At 45.8% G+C, this 15,787-nt stretch overlaps 1 protein-coding gene across 4 annotated transcripts in view; it reads right to left on the bottom strand.

Annotated features, from left to right (window-relative positions):
- Positions 1-15,787, bottom strand: part of LOC138576293 (zinc finger protein 414-like) — a 659,544-nt gene that overhangs the window by 341,177 nt on the left and 302,580 nt on the right. The gene's annotated exons all lie outside the window — the stretch shown is intronic.

The raw sequence follows: 15,787 nt of genomic DNA, 5'->3' as shown, positions 1-15,787 counted from the left end.
TCATAACATCTAAACCTACACCTGCAGCACACCTGGCTGGAACACTTCTCTACAGATGCTACATAAAACTGGAATATAATTTAGAATGGAAAGTCACAGACTAAATGACCATGAAGGTAATGTTTCGTCACTCTCATCTATTAAGCTTTTCTTCCTTCCAAACATGTTTGGAACAGATTATACAGAAAAACATTGATGGGGAGGAAGAACAGCATATGTCAGGAGGTTTCAAGCAAATAGTTTGCAACACTTCCAGGCTGGAAAGTGGAAAAGCACGTCACCTGAAGTAAATGTCAAGGGAATAGTGCTTTCAGAATACATGGGTAGTAGTCCATGTGACCCTGTGACCAATCTTGGAGATAAGCACATGCCCCATGAAATCTACTGATTCTGCCTTAGATTTGAGAGAATGTGCAGGAGGTCTCCCTGGAACAGGAAGACCATCCAGGATGCATGACATGGAGATGCAGGTCTAGTTCAGTCAAAACAACTTCAGCGTTCTGGCCACATCTGAATTGTGGAGGGCTTCCTCAGCTGAAGGAGCATGAGGATGAGGGGCATGAGGATGAGGGGAAAATTTACATTTCTGGCTGCACACAATCTGAAATGTTGATCCAGAAAGCCACTCATGATTGTAAGCTAGCTTCCCAGGTCCCAGTCTCTCTTGATGAACCATGCAAGGGTGAAGTGGAGGATCAAACTTCCCTTGGGATAGAAAGCCATAACTCAAGCGCTTGCCCAAAAAATCCATTAGAAAGGCACCCCTAAGGTATTCCAAACATTACCGACTCATCCTGTATGGTCCTGCAGAAAATACATCTGAGGGTGATGTATAAGTTCAGGATAATGGAGCTAATGGCAGAAACGACCCAGTCTGTCTGCTTCCTTGTTGATGCCATCCTCAACAAATGCTGCTAATGGAAAAATGTTTACTGAAGCCCAAAGCCAAAGCTGGACAGCCACCATGCACAGTGCAACAGAACATATGCCCCATTGTTTGTTTACATACAACACTGCAGTGAAGGAAGAACCTTCATGTGTTCTTAATCTCTTGTGAAAATCAAAGGCAGAAAACTTAAGAAATCTGCAGTCTGCATCCCCCAAACAAGCTCTGAAGCATCAGCTGTCGGAGAAATCTTAGGGATCGAGGACTCTAGAATGTATCCCCATCAAAGAAGGGACTGTAAGAGTTGTGGGGACACGTCCAACAGTGATTCTGAAAAGTCCCGATGCTGGTCCCATTGACTGGACCCGGAAACTAGGCCTCCTAAGGTCTTGTAAAAGGAATCTACAAGAATGCACAAGGCCATCGGCCTAGAATATTTTGGAACCACATCATCTGAATCCCAATTCTTGACTGTAAAAACCTGATAGTCCCTCCCTTCCCCCCTGGATATCAATAATCCTCTATAGTGATGAATGAGGGGGAATGGAAGATCATCCTGAGTAAAGTGTTGAGAATTGCCCTGAGGAACTTAATCCTCGTTCTGAACATGCTCCAAATGTCGAGTTGTGCAAGGGACTCTGATCAACCAGTCACCCAGGAAGGGATATACACAAATCCCCTAAAGTCTCTGGTGCATTGCTACCACAGTGAAGACCTTGGTATAAAACCTCAGGGTCATCTATCAGGCATAGGGGTAATGGGGGGACGGTGGGGTATTTGTACATTTGGATTCATAATGTCCACCACTGATTTATTTATTTTATTTGTTGATAGCGCCCAGACCCGGAGGTATCACAGCGCTATATTAAATAAACATGGATACATAGGAAGGTACAAGGTTACAGATTATAGGGGTATTGGGACAGCTGGTACAATGTTTCATGCAAATTTGTTAAAGGGCAGTTTTGATTTGTGTGCGAAAGATGAGTAGGTAGGATTGTCTCTGATGGAGGGCGGGAGGTTATTCCATAAAGCAGGCGCAATGACCGTGAAGCTTGAACCACCTGCTCTTTTTCTGCTGTAGTGATGGGTAGTCAAGGATGTGGTGGAGGCGCGCAGGCTGCATGGGTTGGACTTCAGGGTGATGCAGTGGGTGAGGTAGTGAGAGGCTGAGTTGTGGATGCATCGATGTGTGATGGACACGATTTTGAATTTGATGCAAGCCTTAATAGGGAGCCAGTGGGCTTCCCTTTGGATTGCAGTGATGTGGTCTAAACGTTTGAGGCCCCACACTTCTTAGGGCGTTGGTTTGGGTAAAATGTAGTTTGTTGAGATTTTTTGCTGAGGTTCCTACGGGGATGACATTACAATAATCAAGTTTGCTGCTGATGATGGCTCTGGCTAGAGTAAGGCAATTGTTTGGGTTGAGGAATTTTCTGGTGATCTTAATGAGTTTGGTGGTGTATGCCGTGGAAGAGGGAATCACTTTCACATGTTTGTGCATGATGAGTTCTGCGTCCAGGTAGACCCCTAGGGTTCCTATTCCCATCGATGAGGAAGGAAGAGAAGGCAGGGTTATCCAGGAGGTCGAAGAGCATCTTAGTGTACATGCACAATCCTTCTGGTACCCCGCAGGAGACTGTTATGGAATCTGCTGCTTCAGCTTCAACGAAAATCCTTGAGGATCGCTCTCTAAGGTAGGATTTTACTCAAGTAGTTTGAGGGAGAGGTTGAAGGAGGTGGCAAGTTGGTGCAGAGGATGTCGTGGTCAACCATGTCGAAGGCCACAGAGAGGTCTAGCAGCAGGAGGAGGATGGCAAGACACCGCTATCACGGATGTGGTCAAGTTGGATATTTAGATACAGGAGGGCAGATTCTGTGCTATGTCTGGGTCTGAATCAAGACTGACGCATATCAGGTTGGTTATTTGTTTCTGGGAGGGTTTGGAGTTGTAAGTTTGCAGTGCGGTCAAGAATTTTCAAAGGAATGGTACTGCTGTGATAGGGCGGTAGTTGGTGGGTACGGTGGGGTCGAAGGAGTTTATATTTAGTAGAGGTGTGACCCAGGCTTCTTTTTAAAGTGTTTGGCACAGTGCAGGAGCTGAATGAGGCGTTTATGAATTTGGTAATGGTCGGGCCAGGGATTCCACACAAAGCTTCATGATGTGGGCAGGGCAGATGTCGCCTGTGCTGTTGGAGGCTTTGAGGCATTGGATGGTGGAGAGCGTTTTGGCCGGAGAGACAGGGGTGAATTGGAAAGGGGGAGAGCTGGTTGTGGCGGGCATGGGGATATCACGGTGAGTGTATGTGAGCTGCGATTTCTTGCGAATGGTTTTGTCACAAAGGGACAGGGTTTTGTTCGCTAGGATGGATTTTACTAGGGTGCGCCAGCTTTTGTTTTTGGGAAATGTTGTGGCAGGTGGATCTGGTGTTTCGAGTTCTTTAAGAATTTTGAAAAGCTCTCTAGTGTTGGAGGTGGCTTCAGCTATGTGGGAGTTGTAGATGCTGGCTTTGGTGTTAATGAACGCTGTTTTATAGGTGGTAGCGCTGATGCTAAAGGCATCTTTGTTGGCAGGGGGGGAGCTTATCTCCAGATGTGTTCTTTGGCGCCTTTTGTTTTTCCAAAGGCAGGAAGCTCCTCTGTGAACCAGTTGTGGTGGTGGTCTTTTTTGCGGATACTTGTTTTGTAAGGAGCATGAAGATCCAGGGCGCAGAGGAGTGAGGAGTTGTAGGCCGTGAGAATGTCTTCGGGAATTTTGTTGTCAGGAAGGGATTCGAGGGAGGCCCGGATGGTTGGCTCTAATATTTCTTTGGTTAGCTTTTTGGTATGTCTTGCAGGGATGGTAGCTAGGAGAGGGTTCTTTTTTGTTAAGGTGAGTGCAGGGTAAATGGAGAAGAGAATCACAAAGTGATCTGTCCAGAGTACAGGGTTGATGGACGAGATTTGTCTAGGGACATTGAGGGGGAGGATCCAGTCAAGGGTCCGGCCTTTACCATGGGTAGCGCGTGGATGATTTGTATGAAGTTCATTTCCTGGAGAGTGGTGGCGAGGGTGGAGGCCTTTTGATCTGTGGGGTCGTTGAGGTTACAATCGCCCAGAAGCAGGAATCTGGGTGTGGGTTTCAGGAGGGGGGGCAATGACAGGGGGTAGGTCGGCATCAGGGGCACTGATGCAGTTAAGTTGGCGGTAGATGAGCATTATGTTAGTGGTGGTTTGCGGGTCTCAATCGAGTTTGGCAAGTAGAATTTTGTGTCCTGGTATCAAGGTGAAGGGGTGGCGTCTGATTGGATTGGTTTTAGAGATGATGGCAACTCCTCCGCCTTGTTTCCCATCTCTATCAGAATGGAATAACCTGAGGGGAGGGCGAGAGCTGGGCTGGGGCCGGATGCCTTGTGCAGCTAGATATCAGTGATGGCAAGAAAGTCAAGGTCGTTTTTTAGTAGGAGGTTGTGAATGTCTAGTGATGGAGCGCACTTTTATGAGGGCACATGCAGTAGTTTTGGTGCGGCAGGAGCATTGGGAGCGTTGAGTGTGGCGGTACCTTTCAGAGGGGCAGGGGGGTTGTTTGGTAGAGGGTGTAGTGGCGGTTTGGGCATCATTATTCATTATCTAAAATGTTGAAGTCTGGCAGTGTCTAAGCAGGCAGAAGGAATGGCATCCATGTTCGGCAGTCTGGCTCCGAGTCTGTGACGGCTTGGGGTTCCTAGGCAGTGGGGGTGGAGAGCGTCAAGGAGGGGGTGGGGGAGAGAGAGCGGGAGCGAGCGTGAGAGTTTTTTTATGTATGGTGTTTGGGTTCCAAGGGGGCAGGGGGGCAGGCAGAGGGCAATGGGTTGGATTTGGCTGCTTCCAGATTTTTAAGGAGAGTGGGTGTGCCTATCCATTTCAGGGTGGGTGGGTAGGGCGATGGTGGGGGGTGGGAGCAGTGGCCTATTTCGTAGTGGTACTGTGGGGTACACCAGCAGGAGGCTGAGGTAAGGCAGTGAAGGCAGGATATTTTTCAACAGTAACACATCGGGCAGCACATTCCTTAGCAATAGAGCATTGGGACGTACATTTTGTATCAGTATCACATAGGTCAATACATTTTGTAGTGGTATGACAATGACAATGTGCAAATATGAGTGTAGCGCTAGCAGGCAGTCGGGGAGGCAATGTAGGCAGAGCAGGTAAAACCTTTTAAGGCAGAGGCGCGTTGGAGAATGCTGGTACAGGGTATGCCATCAGGAGGTGGATGGGTAATGGAGGATGTGGTGCGGCAATCAACACTTACAGCTTTGCGGGGAGTAGCATGGGGCGAGTGAACTGCAGTTGCGAGGTGGGGAATCGGGCGTTGCAGTTTATTGCCCTGCTTCCGGATTCATTGGGGGCATTGGCCAATCACCTTGTGCAGGGAGGCCAGGTGCTTCAGGAGGCAGTTTAGGGCTGGTAGGCAGGCAAAATACGGCGGCCATCTTATCAGTGGTATTCGAGCCACTGCATTTCAGTGAGTCGACAAAAACAACGTTGGTGCCTGGATGTTGGAAGGCACATCCTGCTCCACCCGATTGTAACCTCATCAACCTTTAATACACATGTCTGGTGGGGATGTAAAAATAGATGTACCGAAGATGTGAAGATCAAGAGAAAACAAAGAGCCCCCGTCCTGAAGGGACTCTTAGATGTCTGGAATATTTAACATGTGGAAGTTTTCCAAGAGGAGGAAAACATTCCCAAATGCCAATTCTAGCACCCTTTGATTTTTGGGAAATCAGGAAATAACAGGGCAGGTTCTGAAAATGACTTTTTCCAGGATAAAGCAGCAGACTAGAATACTTTGGCTTCCAACGGAATGCTGAGTTAGCTGACTTGGGTCTAATTTTGGCAAAGAGCCTATTTGGGGAAGAGGGTTGCTGAACTGTGTAGTAGGTGGGAGATGATTGCCCTACTCTTTAGAGCTAGTGGTGTCCACTATAACTGCTTCCTAGGGAGTGACCTCTCTCACATTTGGAGCTGGAGCTCCAGGAGAAATGACTAAGATTCCCTGGGGACAGTTCCTGAAGTTGGACTAGTATAGGAAGGTCCTGGTTCCACAGCTTAAGCGACAATCAGGCTTTGACCAGGATGATGTCAAGGCACCCACCTCCTCTTCAGATGACCATCGGAAGGACATGAATACGCAGGAAGAGGCCATTAAAAGAAGATGAAGGCTGGAGAAGGACTCTGAGAACACTTGAGCAGACAGCTCCAGTACCTGCTGTTGTATTTTAAAATCACCGGCCAAGTGCACAACACTACTTGAACCCTGTTTAGTACTCTGGGCTTAGAGGGGAGAGAGCTGCAGGACCAGCAAAAATGAAGCTGAGAGATGAGGTGTCTGAGGAGTCTCCACAAGCGAATCTATTCCCTGCCCCAGGGTAACAGTCACCAAATTCTATAAGTAAAAAGACCATTGCTGCATTCCAGGGTAGAAGCTGATCCAACTGAGGAGGAAGGTTCAAATCTTTGTGGATTCACACATATCCTTGTGTGATGCTTCTTCTTCACAGACAAGGACACCAGTACCTTAGAGCCAGGCCGAGATATGCCTCCTCTTTCAGCGTTTGTGCTTGTCTGCAACTCCAGTCAGTGTGGATGGACCTATACCTGGAGGAAAACAAGGTCTTGATAATTTCTCTATATCACAGCAACATTTTCCAACAGGAAAATTGATTCATGGTACGGAAGGAACAGTGGTGGTCACACTGCACACAATGGTTCAGTAGGCCCAGAGGTTACCTGTGTGCCAGAATGCCTGGAACTGTGGCACTAATTCCAATCAGGTACCAACAAACTTCCAACACCGGCACCAGATCTGGCTCAGACCCCCGCCCCCCCTTATCTATGTCTGATGGTCAGTGTTTCAGGACATACTCCACGGTCAACTCCAGCATTTGGGTTCTTTCCTTGGCCTACATGAGCTGAAGGCGGCTCTGGAGAGATATTGGCATTATTCCAGCACAGGACTGTTCTGGAGGCTAGTTACTGAGGCACTCTGTGCAGACTCTGTGCTTTTCAGCGGCGAGAAGGGGCAGGTGCACTGTATAGGGACCTTAAATACTGATGTATGGAATCTGACTCCCTAGTGGTAAGAAGGATCATTTGAAAAAGTGTTCAGCCAACTGGATATTATTTTTATATCAGCATGCAATGCAAAGGCTTTTAAACGAAAACAAACACTTGGAACCTTATTTAAAAGAAAACAATACACACAAAGGAACAGAAAAGTGAAAGAAAACCACCCAACAAAGCTGGACAAGAGAGCAGCTCAACAATCAGAATGCTAGTTGACAAAACAAGAAATTGTGGCATGAGCAATGGACAAACTCATGTAGATGAGCTTAAGTATGTGGGTGCATAATGAAGTATTAGCATAACAGACGTAGGAGCTGGTTTTCCCAAAAAGTTGGGAAGCAGGGAGAACCCAGTAGACAAAAGCGGAAGATGAAGGATCATTTAGGATGAAACAATGTTCACATTTCAATGTACAAAAATATTCATAAACATATTCAGTTCAGAAATTATCAAACTAACAAACCTCAGCAACTGCAAGCTCCTCTTGATGCCTGTGATTACACCACTGTTATTCTCAACAGCCTCCTTACGCACAAGTGTTGGCAGAGGACGTATAGAAGATGTGCTACGAGGAGAGACTGGCTATGAGGAGAGACTGGACCACAAGAATAACACAAGCAAGGAGCTGATGGAATAAAGACCACCCCCCCCACCAAATGGGAGGAAAGCGTGAACACAAATGTCAGAGGAAAGTGATGGAGTGAGTAAAAACAAGAGAATTAATTGTGGAGCGAGTAATGGAGAGAATAAGTGAGGGAACGAGTGTCGGAGTAAAAGCTGGAGAGTGTGATTGATACAGGGAGTACGCTTGGGCAAACCTCAGCATGGCCGAATTCGTGAGTCGATTCGGCAGTCTCACAAGAATGTTGGGTCCACCAGAAGCCAAGAATTATACAGGTTCTGGTGTGCAAGCTCCATAGGCCAATCAGAGCCCTAGAACCACCAGGTAGGTTTGGTGGCTATAAGAGTAAGTATCTACAGGGAAGACTCATACCTTGAGGTTTGCAGGAGTTTGGTGGACTTGAGTTTAGGCTTTTTAATGCTCGTCACTCCTTCTAAGCTGCCATTTATCTGTTTGCATGTTTAATAGGTTATTTTTGTTTTTAATTTCTATCTTTACTTCCCTCAAAAAAGTTAAAAAAAAACATTAAGCAATGTTTTACCAAGCATTTCCCTGTTTTCTTTAACGTTTGGCTACCTCAACAAAATAAAATCCACAAAATGTTTCCCAACCCCTTTCCCAAAAAAAGCCCTTTTACTTTTGGATTTTGAACACCCTTTTAGCCAGGCTTGTTTGTATGTGACTACTTCAATTTGTTTCCTTTGCTTTCTCATTTAATAGGTTACCCATTGAGCCACCCTTCAAAAAACGAAACGGAAAAAAAGGATATAAAATGTTTATAGCCTCTCTTGCCTTTTACTCAAAAAGGTTTAAAACTATAAAATAGGTTCCCTTTATATTCCCGATTGTGAAAACCTAAAATAGGAAAAGGACAGTAAGATTGACTGACTGCCATCAGAATAAAGCATGAGTGTCGCTGTATCGCAGGAGAGTTACTTTAATTGTGCAAGAGGGTCACAATAAATCGGTTGCAGAATCCTCTTTTACAGCCAGTGTTACATACAAACATTCAATCATACTTGACACAGGAAGCTGCAGTCTTAAAATAAAATGACTTAATCCAGAATCTATTTAATGAACACTTATTTCATTGAATACCATTTTTAGATCATCATAGCACATCGTTGAGATAATGTTATAATATCCTTGAAAGGCAAAAATTCAATGAATTGCGTTATGCCCATTCTTATATATTTACAGTTTTCATTAGCAGCATGCAAAAGGCTGCCAGATAGAAATGAGTTCCTTGCAATATAACCCTATTTTTACGGATTGAAGAATACACAATGTTTATGTGAAACGGTGAAGACTTATGGAAGGGAACAGAATCAATGAAGTGTCACTGCTATCATTAATTAGACATTATGAAGAGAATGAGAAGCGATAGCTACACCGCCAGGTAACCTATTAAGAGTAGTTCACTTTGTTACTTCTGTGAATCTTGTCATCGACAGTGTTTTTTTCAGAGCAATTGTACAGATATTAGCAATTAGCAAGAGTGCAAGAAAGCAGGTAATCCTGCAAAACATAAAACTGCACCAAAACGTACTGCGGTTGGAGCTCGATTGGGTATACAATTAGACATTTCTGTCTGAGAAAATAGGACCGATCATCTGATAAATTTGTGAAATGCTTTACTTGAAATACATATGTATTTGAGTGCTGGGAAAACTCAGACGGCACTTGAGCATAGATGTTTCTGCCTTGTCATACAGAAGGGAGAACCCACCAATGTTTATGTTAGCAGCGCTCATGTAATAGTGGACAACTGAGAAATGCTCAAGTTTGAACAGGTTAAATCCAAAATAATTGCCACGGGTACCATTTTTTTTCCTGTTAAACGGGGGTGGGGGTCTGTGCATTAGTGCAGTTATAAACTAGCAGAATATAACCCAAAAAAGTTATTTAGTAGCACAAAAGAGAATCTCATTGCATTTTACTTCGATCAGCAGCAGTCAGTCAGAAAGGCTATGCTAAAGTAGCAACGTTTTCTGGGTTGACAGTACAGGTGATTCGAACCACTTAGGCTTTGCGCACAAAGTTTAACTGGATAGATGCCGTTATTTATACCGTATTCAAAAATTCCACACTGCTGATTTTTTGGCAGGACAAGACGTGTGATACTAAGCTTAGAGGCTATGAAGGTTGTGGAGGAGATACGAATGTGACAGCCACACAGAGAAGCTTTGCACTTTCTTTCTATCACATCCTGAAAGAACTGACAATGTAAAATGTTGGAGGAGTAGCATTATCTTTCCTTTACGTCTGTGTAGCTGTGGCATAGTCCTCCTCATTAGAATCACAGGTTTCAAAAATCTCATGTTGCGGCCTGGACTCGGACTGTCATAATCTGTAAAATGTCAATCATTACTATTATTCTCAGATTCATTATGTGGGTGGTGGTAGTAATCAGCATCCTCCTCTTGCAATATCAGAGCATGTACAACTTGATTGTGCACACCAGACTGATCTGTGGCAGAAAGTGCATTTGTTGAATGAGAAATTGATTCCTTCAATTTACCACGCTCACTTCCTGCATCCCCGATGGCCACAGCAACTTCAGTGGCTAAATTACAACAAACTCCTCAAAATAGATACTTCTTCCTAACCATAAGAATATGGCAAGTATGTTGTACACCAAGTTAAAGCCACTAAATATAATCTTATGCCTCAAAACCATTCTAAGAATGATTCTTCACAAACAGTATTCTGTCCCATTTGTCACACTGAGTTACAGCTAGGAAATGCAATCTCCTGTCCCCAAACAACTCCCATGGACTGTATGTCATGTAAGATGGTCACATGGATTTAATAGAAATATATGACCTATCCTTTTTGAATTTCATGACTCTACCCCATCTAAAACTTATCTTTATTACCTCCCCCTCAACTGCTCTAGGAACCTCCAAGACTCATCCCTCAATAGGGAGTGTTAGTGAGTTTGGAGGAGTGAAACTATAATAGAGTCAGAACAGTTTAAGGATTAAGTGATAGCGCGTGTGAATAAAGTAGAATAATTAGTTGGAGGCTGAGTGACACTCTGTGGTATATCGACTAGGGGAAAGTGACAGAGATCCTGTGAATGACAGAGTGACAGAAAACGTTGGAGGAGACTGACTCACTCACATCATATATTTCCTTACTGCATCGCTCTGTAAAAACACTCCAAGGAGCTGCCTGTAGGGCAGGTCTGTTAAATGGGCCTGCCTAGAACTGCAAAAGCTGCCATGCAGCTGGACGAAACGCATAAATGGAGATGTTTTGTAGATTAATCGACACAGGGAACCATTAATCTGGTAGAATACTGATTCTAGAACTATGCTGCAGACTTCAAGTAAAGTGCTTAGAAAAATGTCAAGAGCGATAACATTTTAGCGTGAGCAATGGATGGGTAAAGAACGCAACCAAGAAAGTTGCAGAGGAAGAGAAAAAGTGCTCGTTATAAGACATAAATGATGGCAAATCGGAGAGAGGCGATAGTCACATTGTTGGAAATGAATATCTCTTTGCTAGTTGACAACCGAGCTATCTACAATTTTAGGTTCCCTCATCTTTAAGTAGTCCCTACTGCTATGGCACTGAATGAGTGTCAATAATAATGTATCCATAGCCTACTTGCTAAGAACCACTATCACTCCGAACACCAATAATCATGCTCTGTTTGTCTTTGCTCTGTCCAGCACACTTGGACTATGCCCCACCATGCTCTGCAGCCCCCCCAGACAAGCTCTAGCCACGCTGGCCTTACACCCCTACAGCCAAAATTAATTCATCACAAGGCAGAACCAATTCTACATTGGGAGGGAGGGCGTGCATTTGCACCGACCACAGATCTTGAGCGAAGGGCAGGAGACCTGTGGACAGAAAAATATTGCCTTGGACGAGCTGTGCAGTTAGATTAGCAGAACAAGCACCTGTATCATCTACTTCCTGCTCCTGAACAATGTCTATGGCAGTTGGACATTATAAGTTGCTTATCACTGTAGATATCAGTTCTAGGGTGTGTGTACACACAGACGCACGAACCACCACTCACTCTCTTACTAGAGTATGACCTGCAAGGAACTAGTCACGTTGTCTGCAGAAACACATCCTAGAATACAATATTGTGACAGGGCATGTTTCTAGGCTCTGTTAGGGGAGGGAGGGAGCCCGACTAACGTCCCAGGGTACCAGAGTGAGTGAGGGCAGGACCTTTCCCTGCCCCTTCTTACCAGAAAAGGTGACGACTGAGCAACCGCAGTGAGATGCGCCAGAGGAGGAAAAAGTTGTTACCGTCCCGGTCCAGCGCAGCAGCCAGACAGACGTCAGGCCAAGCAGCCCTGGAGGACTGCCAACGAGGAAGAAAGGGGCCGGCGCCAGGAGGATGACTGAGCAGGACCAGGCCCCGGGAAGCCAGAGGCATGGCAAAGAGTGCTCGAGGAGAGTCCGGCTCGGTTGAATCGGCATGCAGAGAACATTGTAGGAGGCAGTGGGTGGGGTTTCTCCCCACAAGAGAGTGTCGCTGGGTTGCGGCAAACAATTGCCTGTCAGAAACCATGCTGTCAAAGAAGAGAATAAGCCACTAAACCACCAGGGATATTTCTTTAAAAAAGAAGGTCTCCAGGAGGGTCATATCAAGAGAGAACCCACAAGCCCACCAGGGATCTATAAAAGGAAAATAGGCCTACCAGAAAACATTACAAACAAGGGATAACAGTCTCATTTGGACTGCTCTGGTTTACATGTAAGGAACACCGAAGCACTGTGTAATAAAGGGGGCACGGCTTACCAGCTGTGAGAAACCAGAAGGTGTATGATACTTAGGAACTCAACCCCACCCACCCCTTTCCCGACACAAATACTTTCTTACGGACAGCTCACTGTGAGAGAAAACGGACTAACACCCGAACCGTATACCTGACATGTCCCAACAAAAAGGTCAGACAGAGTCAGACAATTACCGATAATTACACACACCGGACTTCCATCACACTTCTCCCCACGGATAAAAGGCAGAGCATGAAAGCCCACTCTGAGCAAGGCAAAGCACACAAGGAAGCAGCAGTTCCAAGATGGCAGTTTAATATGAGGAGAAAGACGGTAAAACCAGATAGGGTTGCAAGGAGGGAAGTGCCCTTAACCTTTTTGGAGAATAACCGCTACTTTCACAAGCCTTCGAGAATAAGAAACAGAAGACCTGGCATTAAAGCTGAAGAAACGAGCATTGTGTGTCAGAGGTAACAGGGGCTCTCCCTTGTGAATAACCAAGGTGGGGAGGAGTGTTTGCCACTGTGGTACTGTCCTTGGCTCCTACAACAAAGCAGTGCCAGTAAGGTAAGCACAGCCGGTGAGTCTGGGAGACTGATAGCAGACCAGTCTGTGTTAGAACCAAGGTTGTAAGCAGCAACATTGTATGAAGAAATCTGAAGAGAACAGTGTATGAAGCGTATGTGATGAGCGACACAAATATAATTGGACATCCAAGGAGTGACTAAACGTTTGAAGCCAAGATAGTTGCCATATACATAGTGGTCTGGCACCAAATGGGTGCTCATTCAAAGGTCTCAGTTAGGTATCCAACTGAGAGGTGGCAAATGTAAATTGTGAAAATGAAGTGGTCCTGCAAAGGGTCAAGCTAACCCCTGTTCACATTTAAAAGTCTTCGATAGCTAATATGAACTGCAATTGGTCTAAGCCCGGCAGGGGGAGACTAATCGTGTAAGAGGAAGGATCTGAGCCTGGCTGAGGGGGATCCAAAATAACGATTGTGGTATAAAGAAGGATGTAAGCCCGGTTGAGGGGGATCTTGTCATGATGCCTACCCCCGGGGACCCAGACCAAGTCCAGCAACCCCGGAAGCAGGCATCAAGTTATCCTAAGCAAGCCCAAGAACCCCTGCTAGGGGCTATTTGGGTCCAGTCCTGGCACCTATGGCGCCAGGCTCATATGGAGAGTCAGTCCTGGCGCCATAGGCGCCAGGCTCATAGATTAAAACTTACCTGATGCAGACCATGCTGCAAACCTACCTGATGCAGACCATGCTGCAAGAGCTCCAAGTCAAAGGAGGCTTAGAAGGGACTACTTTACTTAGGGACTATTTTTTACTCGGGCAGGGCTGGGGAGGAATACTTACCTGGGCTTTGGAGGCTATTTAAACCACGCCCGAAGAGCAGCACACGCTTCGCGTTATTCTGCATCCAGCAGCGTAACGCTCACCGTGCCTGCAAGTCTGCATCCAGCCTTCTGCCACGCCCGCCTCGAATCTAGAGCTCCTAGAAAAAGGGAGAAAAGAAAGAAAAAAGGTTAGAACAAGAGCAATACGTTTGATCCTTACCTGAATTCCCGATCCATCGCGCCTTCGAGCTGGAAGAAAGAAGTTATTATATGCGCGCCGCCTCGCCTGCTGCAGCGCCGTGCTGAACTCACCGGCCTTCGCAGCATCTTCACATTCCACTGCATCCTCCTGCATGTTCCCGCCGCACTCCGGCACCTAAGGAGAAGACAAGAACAGCAAGGTGAGCCAAGGGAATACACAGAGGAATATTAGTTACCACCCCATAGACTTACCTGATTTTACCACCGGGGGTACTATTCCTCTTCACAGGTCGGCGCAGCTTCCACTGCATCTTCGCCGAACCCCGGCCCCTAAGGGGAAACAAAAGGACAGCAAGGTGAAAAAAAGGGACTAACAAGGGGAACCCTCCTCACCACAATAGACTTACCTGATTTTACCGCCGGACGTATTATTCCCCGAGACTTCGTACTTTCTCTCAGCGCCTGAATAAGGGAGAAAGCAACAGGTTACATATTGACATTATTTCCTCGAACTGTGTTGGAAAATACAAATCCTTATCAGAATACTACCGGTTGCCACGAGGAACTCTTCATTAGGGTCAAGCTGCAACCTGCAACCTGCAAGGAATCGGACAAGAGTGAAAGTCAGGCATTTGAACTCTTATTAACTTTATACTTAACGTTGTCTTGCCTGGAATCTTGGAGTCAGTATTGTTCTGGAACTCACCAATTCCTTCGAGCCAGTGAAGCAACTGGTTATCAACGCGCCCCTGCGCTCAAAGCAGGATGGAGAGCTCATCTTTTCAAACCATCAGGTGAGACTATAAGAGGGGACATCAAAGGTGATCTGTGGGGAGAACAGCGGGGGAGGAGGGGATTTACCCTCAACTCCACGTGTGGTTAATTCCCTTTCTCCATTTGCAGAAGAATATTCCTACGGGCCAAGCAAACAAAGCTAGGTGGGCCAGTCCAGTCCGTCATCTCAGCCCTACGCGTCACATTGGTGGAGACCGCAGTTGTCCAGTTCCGATCGACGCCTCTGTGGGAGCCAGGTGAGCGTGACAGATCTAGGCTGAATCACCTGAATCGAGTACTTATAAGATGAAAAGAACTTTGCGTTTTGTTTTTGACTTGGGCACAGAAGGCCCTGATGCTGGTAATGGAACTGTATCCTCGTGCCGAAGAAGCCATAGTGTGTGCTTTGCTCGAGTGAACTGCCTTGTCCCGGCTGAAAACGTGGGTAAGGTAGGCCAACAGCCTGAACATCCTGACTTATTATTTTGTGAACACTTCTTTCTTTTTCATGAACACTACCCCACACTATTTGTATTTAGCAGTAAAGATTGACAATAGTTTCTTTAGTATAGACCATCTTCATTTTGACACGACTAGGCAGCATTTTCTATTATTTGAAGGTCGTAGCTTGCGCCCATCTGCCGATTTAAGATTAGATAGGCGTTCATCACACCCTTGTTAAAGTTCAATAAACAACCTTGAACTGTGGTCACTTGTGTCTGTCTTACTATTGATACCATGCCTTCCTTACACAGCCCTAATAAGCCTCCCATAGCTCTTCCTTGTCAGACCCCTCAAAGTAAGGTAAGTGATTGGTCAGGGTAACCTGGCCAATCCTGGGAGGGTTGGGCTATATAAAGGGGAAGCTATTAATAGTTTAGTGTGGGTTGTAGTTGGGTCAGGGCAGGAGGACATCCAAGAGATCAGAGGAGGAGAGTGCGGAAGAAATGTGAAGGTAATTGAGCAAGCGGGGTCTGTGGTGTAGATTTATGTGTGTAGGTGTGAAGAATGAGTGTAGTAGTGGTAGAGTAGGAGTAGTGAGCAGCTAGTGGTAGTAGTAAGTGGTAGTGATAGTAGCATTAGTAGATTGTGGTAGAGAGAGAGAGAGGAGGAGCAGT

This window comes from Ambystoma mexicanum, chromosome 1p (genome assembly GCF_040938575.1).
Source record: "Ambystoma mexicanum isolate Mex_15411 chromosome 1p, UKY_AmexF1_1, whole genome shotgun sequence".
NCBI classification, from domain to species: Eukaryota; Metazoa; Chordata; class Amphibia; order Caudata; family Ambystomatidae; genus Ambystoma; species Ambystoma mexicanum.
The sequence above is the reverse complement of the archived record's forward strand: the minus strand, read 5'-3'. Positions and strand labels throughout refer to the sequence as shown.